Genomic DNA, 16,203 nt, shown 5'->3' on the forward strand with positions numbered 1-16,203 from the left:
GCTGTTTGTCTATCTTCTTTGAAAAAATTTCTATGCAAATCCTTTGCAAAGTTTTTAATTTGTTATTTGACTCTGACTTATTGAGTCATAAGTATTCCTTATATATTCTGTATACGAAGCATTTATCAATATCTAATTTCCAAATATTTTCTACCATTCTCTGGGTTGTACTTTCACTTTATTGATAGTATTGTTTGCAGCATGTGTTTTTAATTTTGACGAAATCTATTTTATTGGGGCCAGCCTGGTGGTGTAACGGTTAGGTTCACGCACTCCACTTCAGTGGCCAAGGGTTTACTGGTTCGGATCCCAGGCACAGACCTACTTATCAAGCCATGCTGTGGCAGGAGTCCCATATATAAAGGAGAGGAAGATGGGCACAGATGTTAGCTCAGGGCCAATCTTCCTCAGCAAAAAAAAAAGGAGGATTAGCAGTGGATGTTAGCTCAAGGTTAATCTTTCTCAGAAAAAAAGAAAACAAGAAATTCACTTTATCTTTTTTTCTTCTGTAGTTGCTTGTACTTTTGGTGTCATATCTGAGAAGGCTTTACTTAAGTCAAAGTCACGAAGATTTACTCCTAAGTTTTTCCCAAGTGTTTCATAGTTTTAGCTGTAATATTTAGTTCTTTGATGCATTCTGAATTAATTTTTGTGTGTGGTGTTAAAAAAGGGTCCAACCTCACTTTTTTTTTCATGTGGATATTTAGTTTTCCCAACACCATTTGTTGAAAGACCATTCTTTTTCCCAGTGAATTATCTTGGCCACCTCATGAAAAGTCAATTGACCATAAATGAAAGACTAGATAAATGGACTCTCAGAAGTAACTCCAAAACCCAATCTCCAAGGTTGCTGTAGGATCCATAAGGAGCACCATTATTCTTCCCCTAAATTGCCTATTTGACTTAATTCACTTACTAGAATCTTTTTGTATTATTTTTCTGCTTCTGCTATATGCGCACTAGTGGCCTCCACTGGCTGAAACTGGCTTTACCCTTCCCTCACACAAAACACAGCCACATGGATATCTTAGGGTATATTTGAGGCAACAAAAAATGCTCTTTGAAATCTGTCTGGTGAGTCTTTCTGTCACCAGGATGCCAGCAGCTGATTGGTAGAGCCTACAGAAAGGGAGATGGGTTGCTGGGTGACAGCCAAAGGACAGATGGTCAGACCTCTAGTGGAAACACAACAGTAAGGACTTGCTGTCAACATTCCACTGGGCATGTGCTGAGAGCCACAAGAGCAGATCTCCTGAGGGATTGCTACAGTGGGTTGCCCTCTGCTACATTTTTATTGCTTCCAACAGACACCCACAGCACTCTGCTTACTCTCCGTCAACCTGTATTGTCCTGTGTTCCAATTTTCTGTAGCAGTTTCTAGTGGGAGATAAATGGCTAAGTGAAAAGTCTTCCTTGTCACAACTGTATTAAAATCCAATTTCCACTACTTACTAGCTATGAGATCCTGGGAGAGGTAGGTTGCCTCACTAAACCCTGATCTTCTTATCTGAAAATGAGGATGCTTGTTTCATAGAATGATTATGAGAATTAAATGAGGTCTTACCAGTACAACAATTATGAATGGCATGCGTGTACATCAAACTGTATTTTTAAAAATGATTAATAACTTTAGCTTGTGTAGTCAGATGAATTTACAATTATGAGCTGAAACAACAATAACTCAAGCTTAATTTGTGTTAACATGGTTATTTGACTCCCAATATGAGGCAATATTTATTTCAGAGTATCTGTAGTACATAAATTATGCATTAAAACTAATGAATAGCACAATATGTTGTATTATTCCAGCTATAGTTATAAATATGTATTATTCCAGCTATAGTTATAAATATGTATATGTATATTCTAGCTTTGATAAGAATTTTGTGATGATTACTAAATCTAATATCAAGTGTTAATGGAAATTATACCATAATGATAAAATGGTCCAACCTGGTTAGTGGGAATGTGTTCAAAGCTTTTGCTCTCCCTAGAAAATTAAAGAGCACATAGAATAAGGGCCAGCCCTGGGGCCCAGTGGTTGGGTTCAGCATGCTCCACTTGGATGCACCAGGTTTGCAGATTCAGTCCTGGGCACAGACCTATAACACTCGTCAGCAATGCTGTGGCAGCAACCCACATAAAAAATAGAGGAAGATTGGCACTGACGTTAGCTCAGAGCACATCTTCCTCAAGCCAAAAAAAAAAAAATAGGAAGATTGGCAACAGGCATTAGCTCAGGGCTCATCTTCCTCAGGAAAAAAAAAAAAGCACATGGAAGAGAAGGTGGTAATTGATAATTATGTCCTTAATTCTCCTCTAGACTTGAGCTCCTCTAGGCACAGCTCCTATTTTTCATGTTTATATCTCCATTACCTAACAGGACTGTCTATTAAATATGTATTTAATGAATGAAAGATGGAAGGAAGGAGGGAAGGAAGCGGATAAAAAAGAAAAAGCTTGCCTGGGTCGATTTCACCTCATAATATACGTTCCCCTTGATTTTGGTCCCCTCATCCCAACCCAAAAACTACATCACAATTTTACCATCCCATGTGTATTCCCTCAGTGTCCAGCCTTCTGTTAAATATTTTTATAACTGTAGTACTGATGATCATCAACAATATAATTAGATTCCTTTGTGATAGCATATTCTTATGAGTAGCATTTATTTACATTAAAGAACAATTTAATGTATAAACTCAATGAGGTCATTAGTGTGAGGATTTCTCATATCATAAAGAGGAATCAGGAACCTATCCCTAAGTGGGGATTTTCTGGTACCCACCTTCCTTTTCCTTCTGCATGACTACGTCAAGCCATATGCAGCCAGTTAGAGCCCTATTTACACACAAGGTGCCAGATCTCCTAGAAATACTACCAGGAAGGGAAATAATTCAACAGAATAATCTTAGAAAAAGCTGTCAAGTTTTTCATAGTAAATAATTTTCATTTCCATTTAATTAAATCTTAGCCTTCCTACTTTTTCCTCCTTCTTTCTTGCCATATATTTTTCTACCCCACAATTGCTGCCATGTTGCTGTGAATCTCCTCTCGTCTTGTAAATTAGTCATATGCCAAATATAAAATGGTCTTTTTTTGAGAAAATAACCACAACAAACAGTTCCTATAAATTAGCTGATGCTCTGGCTCAGCATTTTGAATAATTCATGATTTTTCCAGGCTTACATGGAGTTCAAGAGAATGACTAAATCCTGGAAGAGATAAACATCTCCCGAGAGTTGGGTTTCACTAGTAGTTTTCCAATAGTTTAAAATATATATATATATATATTTCATGGGAACTAAGCATGAAGAGTAGTATAAGACCAGGCTGGTAAAGTAGAAGGTTGAGAAAATATTCCTCACTCTAGAAAAACTAATGCCAATTCACTGAGATTCAATTTTAATCACTTTTTGTTCAAAAATTTTGGAATTTTCTTCTTTGAATATTATAGTTTTGACCTTAGTTATCCTAAGTATGAGTTATCTGTGATTTCTGAAATTTGTTGGAATGCCTTCTAACTCCATTCTATTCTAATTTCAGATATGCTTGCCTTATTGGATATGAAGAATTCTAATGTGGCATTAAAGTCTTTTTGTTTTAGATAAATAGGATCTTAGGTACAAGAAATGTTATTTAATTTATATAGGAAAATAAATGAAGAATTTTTACTCTTACATAGTAGTGATATGATAAGATGACATTTAACATGAATAAATAAAAGGTAGTTTAAATCAGAAGGATAATGTCTGAATTTTTCATACTCTATCCATATTAATACATCTTGAATTACTACTAAAATTGTGGGTAGAAAATACATTGATATCTTTGGGGTCCTTTTTTGCCACATGCTCAGCATCATAAAATCATAGAATGAGAGATTTTAAAGAAGCCTCAAGTGTCTCCTTTTGAAATCCCTCATTTCAGCCTCAGTGAAGTTGTTTGCCCAAGAACAAATAGATTCTTTCCTAAAAATATATTAGTTACCATATTACAAGACCAAATTTAATCAAGAGATAATAGAAAGTAGAAATAGAATAAACATTAGAGAAGAATTAAAAAGAAGTTAAAAAAATCCTTTAAACTGTAAAATAGGCCATACAGCTCAAATAGAAACAGATAATTTCAGCTAATTTAAGTTTACTTCAGAAGCAGAAAAGAATAGAGAATTTTCTAACTCATTTCATGAGGCCAGCATAATCCTGATACTAATACCAAACAAAAATAGCATAACAATGAAAACTTCATCAGTTTTTTTAATTAATGTAAAGATGAAAATCCAAACAAAATGTTAAATGATTAATTATAGCTATATGTAAAAATATTGATACATCTTGAAACCAAAGTCTAACTGAAGAATGCAAGGATGGCTCAACCATATGGAATCTATTAATGTCATTTATTATATTATGAGATTAAATGAGAAAAAATATGATCATCTGGTAAATGTGAAAGAAATCATTTGTCTACATTCATTATTACTTTCTAATGGAAACAGTGAAATCTCTTAGCTAGGGAATAGAAAAAAACTTTGTCTAATTTTATGAAGTATATTTATACAAAACATACAAACAGTAACAATTAGTGAACAAATAATGAAAGCATTACCATTATGTTTGGGGACAGAACAAAACAGTCTACTTTCATGCCTAGTTCTTAACTTGGTTCTTAGGTGTTAGCTGACATATCAAGCCTTAAAAAAAAAGTGTATGTCTTGGGAAAAAATCAACAAGAATCTCATTATTATCTAGAAAAATCTAAAAACCTTTTAAAACTAATACAAAATTTTAGTAAGTTTGTTGTATTTAAGATAAATCAATAACTTTCCTATATATTGGTAATAGATGATATAAAAATATAATAAAAATCTATTTTCTAATAGTAAAAACATAATAAAACTATAAAATGCCTAGGAAAAATCTTATGAAGAAATGTGTAAGATCTTCATGATGAAAAGTATTAAGCTTCATGTAAGGAACTAATATGTAACTAAAATATGTGAATTCGTTCTATTTTATAAATATATCAACATTTTTCAAATTAGTCTTATTTAATTACAATTAAAATCCCCAAAGGATTTTCTTAATGGGATTTGATAAGCTTTATTTCAAGTTATCTGAAGAGAAAATCTATGAATATGGCAAAGAATATTTTGAAAAAGTATGAATAAGAACATACTTAAACTTATGTTAAGTAAAATTATGTGTATTATTTTAATTTATCACAGTGGAAAACAGTAGAAAGTGAAGAAACAGATTCACATAAATATTTAGTGTGAGCATTTGGTAAATACACTATTTTAAATCACTGAGGAAAAGATTGACTAAAAAAAATGAGTACCAACTGGCTATACTTGGGGGAAAATAAATTTAGGTATCTCTGTCATATCATACACAAAAAATAAAGTCCAGATAAATTAATGAGTTATAAAATATAAGACGATTTAAAAAACCAATGTGGGAGTAGGAAAGTTTTCTTAAATAAAACAAAAAAATATTTCCCAGTTTGGAAACATCTGGATAGTTTTGCCTATATCTCAAAAGACAGCATGAACAAAATGAAAAGGCAATGAACTAAAATAACATTTCCTATATATATATATATATATATTGGTGTGTGTGTATGTATACATATAGTGACTGACAAAAAAGAAAATAAAAATGTCCCATAAACATATGAAAGTATCCACAATGTCACCGCTAATCGGAGATGCAATGTAGAACACGAGATGATATTTTTCTCCAAAATGCAAATCAAAAGCCAAACCACTAGCTAGTTTTCATTATGCTCCATAATGCAGTTTTTTGATTCAGCACATATATTTATTATAACTAGTACTTTGAACATATTAAACCATACTTGGTGTTTATGGCAAGAACTCTCCTTAAGTAAGACCTTCCCGTTAACTGTAACTGTCCTTTGGGAAATGAGAATCAGAGCTACTCCTCCCAACGACAGGTCCCTAAAACAGATGTGAAGATTTGTTGTTTTATTGGCTGTAGATAATCAGCATATTCAAACGTGCAGTAGAATAGAATGCCAAAGGAAACTCTCTTTGCTCTGTTTAGTCCAGCAAAGTTTCACCAAAACAGTAAGTTTTCTCTTGGTGGTCATAATTTTAAGGACAAAGATTAATTTGATATACAAGAAAGACGATATGCCACAGCTTGAAAAAGAGAAAATGGAATTCATTTTAGCTAAGGAAGAAAGTGCAGGCTGAATGCTGGTCTCATGACTCATATAAGGCAAGTCCCTTTCGGCAAGTGTTTTCTTATAAATTAGGAAGGAACATAATGTTTTTTCCTAAATGCCTCAAGGAGAAAAATCACCTTCTTTAAACTGGTGCTGAAAGACTTTTGAAAAATAGGAGCTGGAGATTAGGGACAAGAAGCACGGTGATTAAAATCTTTTCAAATGCAAATCCAAACTAGAGTGAGGGATGTTGTTGTCAACTCTGAAACTTAGGTAAATTACAGTCTTTTTGTCCAATTCTTTCATCAGTTGAGAAAACTAAGGATAGGTAAAATGACTCGGCATGGCCATGTGGCTCCCCTGTGGTAGACACGCACAAGAAAAGGGCTAGAATTTTTGGTGAATTTATGCATTACTTTATCATTGATTCATGTATTAACAAGCATTTGCTATGTGACAGGCACTCTGACATACAGTGGGATAGGAAATAAAACATGAAGTAAACAGTTTCTGATTGCAGGGGCCTCAGATTCCTTCTAGGTCATCATGAAGGATTGACCACAGATATTGTCATCCATCTGTGGGTTGTATTCTTGTATCAGATGAGGACACATTTCCTAGTCCTTTCTCCCTCTGTCCATCAAAATAAAATGCCGCAATGTGAGGTCTTACGACCCATTCTGCACAAGCACTATGAAGACTGCCCAAGTCTGTGTATGAGAGAAGGTATCCTATGTATACACAGCATTATGTCGAGTAAATGTGGCAGTTTCCTCCTTTCATAATAACTCCACCGTATTTTCCAAAGGTATTGTGAAAAACAGATGTGGGAATTAAAATATAATTGAAAGTTACCTAGATATCACTTGTGTCTTCAATTCCAATGAAAGAATCTCTTAATTTGTTTACAACCATAAGCAAAAAGGGGATCTAAGGACTGGTCTATTCCTGAGCTGTGGAATAAGGCACGCCAGCAAACGTCTATCCCATTGCAGACAGATGAATTGTCAGTGATCTTTTAGTATTATTTTTCCATTTTAAATGCTGTTCATAATCAAATTCTTCCTTTAGCCTCTGAATGTTCTTGAGAAACAATTGAATCCCTTTTTGAGTTCTTCCGCCTTCTTAGAACCTCGGAACATAAACTCTGCTGTTCAAAAAACAGCTACGTTACCCTCTCAGAGCTTGTTTCAGTCCTGAGCACCCGGCCCCCAAGGTTCCCTCTTCACTGCTCTTCGAAATTGGGTGGGGTTCCTCACATACCCAGCGGACGTCCCTTCCTCGTGCAGGAAGTCTTTGCTGGGCACTTAACAATGAGCCAGGGCTGTGCTGGACACGAGGTGTGCAAAACGGAGTCAGTTCCAGTCCAGAAGAGCTCAGGGGTGAAGTCTGTGTGTTCCCCAGGTGCTTTCAAATCTCTGCCTATAGAGGGACAGAAGAAAACCTGGGGTTCTGTGGCTTTTTGGGTGTCAAAGGTGCTCAAAATGCTAAGAAGGCTATCTCCCCTACGGTGCTTCCTTCGCCTTGCCCATTCCCTCATATCCCTTATATGCTTTAATATATGTGTATGTATTGACATGATGCAGTGGGTTGAATGGTGGTCCCCAAACGATATGTCTACCTGGAATCTGTGAATGTGACCTTGGTTGGAAAAAGGGTCTTGGCAGATGTAATTAAAGATCTCGGGATGAGCTCATCCTGGATTTAGGGTGGGCTCTGAACCCAATGACAGGTGTCCTTATAAGACAAAGGTAGAGGGAGATTTGGGACACAGAAACGCAGGGGAGAAGCAATGCGAAGATGGAAACAGAGGTTAGAGAGATTCAGCCACAGCCAAGGAATGCCTGCAGCCAGAAGCTGGAAGAGGCAAGGAAGAATTCTGTCTTGGGGCCTTTGGAGGGAGCCCAGACCTGCCCACAACTTGATTGCAGATTTCTGGCCCCCAGAATTGTGAGAGAATAAATTTCTGCTGGTTTAAACCACCAAGTTTGTGGTAATTTGTTACCTCAGCCCTAGGAAACTAATGGACATGAGAATATGTAACAATATATAAAATATGCAAGCTACAAAACAGTATATAAAGTTTAATACCATTTTTGTGGAAAGTACAATATCCACATATACATATCATGCATCAGAAAAAAGTAGAAAGATGTACATACCAAAATATAGCAATGGTTCTCTCTGGATAGTGGATGAGAGGTGCTTCTGCAATTTTCCAAATAAATTTCATTTGCCCTCCACATAGTATCTGTTTTGTGTTGTTTTTCTTTGGTGATTAATTTGATAAAATTCTCTTGACAGATTCTGTTTCACAATATACTTCTCCAGAAGCATACTTTCAAGGATGCTACTTCTCTCTTTTAAAAGTAGATGCTACCTACTCTTAGCTTGGCGGGTAGAGAATGTTTTTAGTAGAATACACTAAAAAATATAAGACATCATAGATATGGCTATAGAAAATTATTATTTGGAGGAGTTTTAAATCTTCTAGTCAAGAGAAACTTTCATTTCCAAAAGAATATACCATCATCAGGTAGGGCCTTCACACTGATTCAGTGTGAAACAACTCAGGCTTAGAATTAAAGAAATTTGTATCCCCCCTTCTTACTAGCTGCCTCTGAGCAAAGAAGAGTAGATTCTTTTAGTCAGTAAAATATGATTATTTTGTAGAAAGAAAAATACAAGATTTTTTTAAGTAAGGAAAAGTTAGATTATTGATATAAAGAGTGCTTTATTTTCTGTAAAGATCCAAATGGGTTTTATATAAAATTCAAATTTGCTGCTGCACAAAAATTGTCACATTTATTTTTATGCAGTAGCAAATTCTTGATGTATTATATTTTTTCACGTTTCACATGCTGGCATCGGTAAGCCACCTAAATTAATGCTAGTTAATCATCTTTGACTTCTTTAATTTTTTAACAGTTAATATATAGGACAAACTTAACTTTTCATAGAACCTGTGGAAAGTCATACAGATATATGTTATGTTATTATATATTATATAAATTATAGTTATATATTTAATACATGTTTAATATATACATATATATGACTATATATACACATACACATATGACATATACATGATATGATTTCTGATAACATATAACAAACACATTTGTAACAAAGACAATTTAGATTGTTATTTCTCAGAATCCATAATTTCTAGTTAAAAATATCAAGTCAGGATGTTGGTCGCTCAAAGGTGAAACATCAGACAATAGAGGGAAATATCTACCTATTCTTTTTTTTCTGATGCTTTCCATGCTCGAACACCATCCCAAAATTACCTTCTAATTTCTGTTCCCTCATTTGAGGAAAGAATCCCAGGTAAATCTGTGATCCATCAATATTTTAAACAATTGTTTACAGTCATATGTCAAAGGGAATAGTTAATTACTTATTATTATATCTCAAAGGTAATTTTATTGTCTGAATGCCTAGAGGTAAATCAAACAACTTGCAAATAATATAAGAAACAAAAAACATTGATAATATTGGAAAATAAGAAGGATTTTCTTGGTTTTCAAAGCGAAAGATTTGTTCCTTCTCTCCACAAAATCATGGAGTTAAAAAGATGGCTAGAATGGCAACAGGAAGCATGTATCAATTCTGTGATGGTTACATAACGTCACCTGCCCCATATGTACCAGTGCCATGCAGTCACCCTCTGCTCCGTTCTACAAATGTCCCATTGCCACAGCATAGTGTCTAGCATAGTTCTGACTCCTCGATAAGGATCACAGAAATGTAGTTCCAAGTTGTTGTTTTTCCCTACATTTCGTTCTTTCCTAAAGCCTTAGATGGTGAGTTCTCTGGTGAATTTCTCCATTCATACATCACTGATGCAGTTGGTACCTACCAGTCATACGCAATCTGGTCCCAGCAGAATATCCATCCCAGTGTAAGACTGCCACCCTAGCCTTTCTTACATTCAAAACTCCCACATGATGGAGAAGACCCCTACCAACTGCTATTTCCCCATCATCGTCCCAGTCCTGGGGAAGGTTTGTTTACCCTCACAATGTACTCTGTACACGCAGATGTGGGTGGCACTAGATATTTTCTTACTCTCATAGAATTTGGCAAGAACAATTTTCACGTGTGTGGACAAACTATCTGAGCTTAATGTGTCTGAAAATCACTTCTCTGGTCAGTAATAAGACTGTCAGGATCAATCAAAAATAATTTTCCTATTTTTGTTCAGTTTTCGTTGATATTAAAAATCCAGTGCTTTAACTAGATTTTCCGGCTGAAATGCTTAAATGAGATCATTTTTGCGTTCAGCCTCTTCTTCAGTTTTCTTCTTCGTGTTTGGACCCGGTTCTGTTATCTTATTTTCTCCACCACAGGTAAAGAATAATTTCACCAACATCCTGTTTCAATTGACAAAGAGATAGAGCTCTACCTGACTATTCATTTGGTAGCATTGCCTGTAAGAAAAGTGTCCATTTGGGACCATCTATGTCATTGCTAATTCTAATGCAAAACACTTCGGCACGTTTCTGAATGGCACACCATTTCCTGCCATATGTTGCCACCAGTGCTGCGATTTCCCCATTCTGCCTCCGGTCCCTCCCTGTGTTCCCCTCAGCCATGTGGCCCTGAGAGTGGCTGGCCTAGCTCTGGCAGGTGAAGTCTTCCTTTGTTCTAAGGAGGGTTCAGAAGTAAACAACTGCACTGGATATTTAAAAGAAATAAAAGATTAGGCAGTTCTTAAGTGATACATTTACAAATAAAACAGGGAATGGTGACAGGAAGTATACAGCAGGTTGAAGAGTCCAGGTGATGTTTGACAGAGAATCCAAGGAGATGAGAGGGTGAGTCATTGATTTGGGGGATAAGAATGTTCCAGGTAGAGGGAACATGAATTGCAAAGGCCCTGAGTCTGGAACACATCTGGAAAAAAAATCACATATCAGGAACAGCAAGCAGGTCAGGATGGCAAGATAATAACGAGAGAGAGAAAAGTAATAGGAGCTCATATAGGCCATTGGATGGTCTGAAGTGTCTACTTTGAATGGGGTGGGATCCCACCAGTGGAGGGTTTTGAGCAGAAAAGTGGCATGATTTGACACATGGTTAAAAGAACCACATTAACTGCTGTGTGTTGAAAACAGACTGTAGAGGGAGAGCCAGGGCAGAGGTGACAGATAAAGATGTGGCAATCCAGGTGAGAGATAATGATGGCTTTGACCCAGCAGGAGGTGGTAGAGGTGGTAAGAATGGTCAGATAATGGGTCTACTTTTCTGATGGAGTGGATAAGCTGATGGATTGGAGATGGACTATGAGAGAAAGAGAAGAGGGAGTCAAAGGTAAATCTTGAGATTTTCACTTGAGCCACTGAAGGATGGATTCCCACTTCCTGAGATGGGGAAGACTGTGGGAGGAATGGGCAGGCTTGTTTACACGAGTGCAGTTTTGAATGTTAATTTTGAAATGCCTACTAGATTTCCCAGTGGAGATCTGTAGTCAGCTATTAGAAAAATAACACTGGACTTCAGGGGAGAGATTGGAGGTGGAGATAGAAATGTGGGCCTCATCAGCATGTAGATGGAGCATGGAGCCATGAGACTGGATCAGAGCACCAGTGGAGTGAGTAATAGAGTGGAGAAGAGGATTGAGGCTGAGCACCACTTGGCCCACTCTGTGCTAGTTTGGCATACTCTGTTTTCCCTCTAGATCCACTCTCAGCATTCTCCATCCTTGTCTATGCAATTTGAGGCTGGTCTCTGTGGTAGCCAGGCTCCCTTGCTCTTTCACTTCTGATTGCACTCTGGCAATGGGAGGCATGCATAGGGTAAGCAGGAAGAAGGAAAGAACATTGGGTATTTAATCTCCTAGTTCTCTTCCTTATGAAGAGAACTTCATTTGGCAGGCACCGTGTTCCTCTACTAAAGACCAAGCTGCTGCCACACCTCCCCTTTCTTTTTTTTTTTCTTTTCTGAGGAAGATTAGCCCTGAGCTAACATCTGCCACCAATCCTCCTCTTTTTGCTGAGGAAGATTGGCCCAGAGCTAACATCTGTGCCCATCTTCCTCCACTTTATATGTGGGACACCTGCTGCAGCATGGCTTGACAAGTGATGTGTAGGTCCACGCCTGGGATGCAAACCCATGAACCCCGGGCTGCTGAAGTGGAACATGCAAACTTAACTTCTATGCCACCGGCTGGCCCCCAGTCCTCCCCTTTCTTATAACTACAGCTCTTGACAAGTTCCAGTAGTTGCTCCCTCTCTTTGCCCTTTAACGCCTAAGATGCTAAGAGCTTCCTGCTCTTGCTAGCTCTGGGGTGGTGCTTCCCTGTCTCTTGAAGGACACTTTTCAAATAAATCCCTTATTATTCTGTCCAACTTCCAATTGTGTATGTCATCTTTATCTTGCTGACTTATATTGGCCAAAATTTAGATGTTAGAGAGATGAGAAGTAACCAGCATAGTAAATAGTAGGAAAATTAGGAGAATGTGGTGTCCCAGAAGCCAGGGCCCAAGAGTGTTTCAAGCGGAAGGGAGGAATCAATCCTGTCAAATGATGCTGGCAGGTCAAAGTAAAATGAAAACCAAGAATAATCGTCATATTTAGCAAAATGGAAATAATCTTAAAAGCATTGTCAGGGAAGTGACGGGGTGATGGGAGGGCAGAAATTCAAGTTAGGATAGATTACCCACTTGTCGTCTCGTTTTCACAGCAAAAGCCCACGAGTGGTCTATCCTGTTACGAATTCTCCCCCACCAGAATTCTCTCTCAAACTCATCCCAATTAGACTTTCATGCCATCACTCCACGTTTTAGTATGTCTATTAGTGTTGCGAGAGGCGTGCTTTAAGAAGGAGAAATGATCTGTGTTTGCAGGTCGATGTAAACAATCCAGTAGAGAGTGACTGACAAGTCACTGATTTTAGGAAGAGAAGAGACTAATAAATATACTAAATTATAGGGACTGTTAAATTTAGGCTAAAATAGTAATAATCACCCTTTAGTTAAAAGGGTAATCCTACCAAGCAGACATTTTATTGGGAAGAATAAACAGTTAAAATAGGCATTTTAGGATAGATATGGACGGCTTATGTGCTGGAGTCCTGCCTCACCTAAGTGACAACAGCTCATTTGTTTTGCTTCATCCTGGTCTCAGTTCTATATCATGTGACCTTTGGCAGTCAGGCAAAGAGTGGTCTGCTGGTGAGTTTGGTCTTCATAAGGCAGCTATGACTGACATCTACTACGCGTGCTAGGGTTAGTGGTCTTGCCATTATGTATCAGAGGCCCTCTTCTCCTCCAACACCCTCGGGGAAAATGTGTAGATTTCCCTTTTCCGTTCCTTTTTATTTCACTCCCTCAAAAAGAAAGTGTGGAATTTTGCAAACATATTAGGAAGAATTGGTTGATAGTATTCTTATACAAGGATAAATATTTAAGTTAATTTGGTTGAATTAAGGAAGAAGGTGCTCTATGGCCTGATGCAAAAGTATTGAAATTCTCTTAGTTCTTTGGAGAAATTTACATTTAGATCTTTCCTCCTCCAAAAGGAAAAAATATCTTCCTCCTCACTCTCAGAGAGAACTTTTATTGGACCTGGGCCAACTGATAAAATCAACACTCTTCAATCTGTTTGAATTAATTTCTTAGGGCTGCTGCAACAAAGTACCACAGACTGGCTGGCTTCGAACAGCAGAAACTTATTGCCGCACAGTTCTGGAGGCCAAAACTCTGAAATCAGGATGTCAGCAGGACCCTCTAACTATGCTAGGGAAGGGTCTGTTCCAGCCACCTCTCCTAACTTCTGAGAATTCCTTGGCTTGTGGCAGCATAGCTCCAATCTTCACATGGTGCTATAGACTGAATATTTGTGTCCCCTCAAAATTTATATGTTGAAACCTAATACCTAATGTGATGGCATTAGGAGGTGGGGGCCTTTGAAATTTGACTAGGTCATGAGAGTGGAACCCTCATGAATGAGATGAGTGCCCTTATAGAAGACCCCAGAAAGCTTCCCTTCCACCACGTGAGGACATAGCAAAAAGACAGTTATCTAGGAACCAGGAAGCCAGCTTCTTTGTCTTGGGCTTCCCAGCCTCCAGAACTGTGAGAACTAGAGTTCTCTTGTTTACAAGCATCAGTCTGTGGTGTTCTGTTATAGCAGCCGGAGCAGGCTAAGACACATGGCATTCTCCCTGTACGCATGTCTGCGTTTATGCCCCAAATTCCTGTTTATAAGGACACTAGTAATACGGGTTTGGGGCCTACCCTAAAGGCTTTATCTTAACTAATCACATCTGCAAGGACCCTGTTTCCAAATAAGGTCACCTTCTGAGGTATAAGAGTTAGGACTTCAAAACATGAATTTTTAGGGGACACAGTTCAACCCATTACACTCCTCATATTTTCAAGTTTTCTTATGTTCCTTCAATGATATACCATTTTTTCAGTTCTTCAAATAAACTGCGCATCCCATGTGATCCTATCTTTACATGTGCTCATTCTCCATACCATCTCCCAACATAAATATACGGAAAGCCCTTGTTCTTCATTGAAGACCTGGCTCAGTCATCACTTTCCCTATCCCTCCAGAAATACTTGATCATGCCTCATTCTCTGTTACCATTGTACTATTCTTTTATTATTGGATTTGCCAAACTGCATTTATTAAAATTTTATTTTCTATACCTATTTCCTATTAGCTGTTTGGGGACATACTCAGAGCCAAGCACAATATCTATTTTGTATTAAATGATCAGTGTGTATGTTGAATGAATAAATAAATTATAACTTTTGAATGATTATTGATATTTTGTGGAAGAATATCTCTTTGTTGCCCTGCAGAGTATTTTTGAATATATCATCTTAAGAAAGAGACTATTTGGTGTCTAGAGATATTGAAAGACTGACTGGGGACTGAGCAAGCTATGCAGAAAGTTCAGGAAAACTCCCTGTAAAGTTGGAGGAAACTTTTATGGTCTAGGCAAGAAAAATAATTATAAGTACATCTTAAACAGAAACAAAAGTCTAGGATCGCAATGTACCAAACTTCACACTGCTGGTAAAATGCATTATCATTTTCTTGGTGGCTTAGGGAATAACAACTCAGGAATCACTTTAACAGTTTATGGAATTTAAATTGCTTTGTCCCTGCCTAAAACACTTTCATAATTATACCCACTCCTAAAGTACTGCTTTCTTATCAGAAATAAATATACCTTTACTTCTTAAAATCACAATCTGGCACTACAAATTCAAGAACTGCTACTGCCATTTCTCACACCTTTGCTTTTCTATTAGCTCCAACATGCAGAAAGTTCCTACAGTTTTAATGCTAGGTATTCAATTGAAACTCACTAACATTCAGTTTTCCTCTAACTGATAACCTCATACCCAAGAATTACCCTTCAAAGACTGCTGTGATAGTCACCACTGAACCCAGGCTGCTGGGTGACAAATGATGACACAACAAAATGGGACTGTTCATAATAAGAATAGTGACATCAAGATTTTTTTCCCCTCCAACTACTTAATTCTGCATTGAATCTACCATAATTCAAAGCCATTTCCTTTTTGGACCACAACCAAGTCTGAAGTTCAGCAAATATGCTAAGGTTTTGCTAGTGACCATAATCATCATTAATATGGAATCCCATCAAGGTTGATGGCAACTCCATTTTTAGCTCATCCTTGAGCTCAACTCCATCCTCACCTCGATTCAGTCCTTTAGCTCAACTCCCTCCTTAAGCTTATCCTTTAGTTCAGCTCCATCTTTTAAATCAGGTTAAAAAATTGGGAGTCATTCTTGAGTCCTTTTTTTCCCTCACTACCACATTCAATCTTTCAGGAAGTCCTATTGGTTCTACCTTCAAAATATATACAGAATACAACTACTCCCTACAATCTCCAATGCTATCACCATAGCACTAGTCATTCCCACCCCAAGTTTGGATTAATGTAATAACTTCCTAAATGATTTCCTGCTTAAATCCTTACCATTTTGCCCTAAATTCTCAACAAATAGCCA

At 37.2% G+C, this 16,203-nt stretch overlaps 1 pseudogene; it reads right to left on the reverse strand.

Annotated features, from left to right (window-relative positions):
* Positions 1–10,066: 10,066 nt before the first annotated feature.
* On the reverse strand, positions 10,067–10,799 carry LOC106841614 (protein IMPACT-like; annotated as a pseudogene).
* Positions 10,800–16,203: the final 5,404 nt, after the last annotated feature.

This window comes from Equus asinus, chromosome 12 (genome assembly GCF_041296235.1).
Source record: "Equus asinus isolate D_3611 breed Donkey chromosome 12, EquAss-T2T_v2, whole genome shotgun sequence".
In the NCBI taxonomy this organism is placed as follows: Eukaryota; Metazoa; Chordata; class Mammalia; order Perissodactyla; family Equidae; genus Equus; species Equus asinus.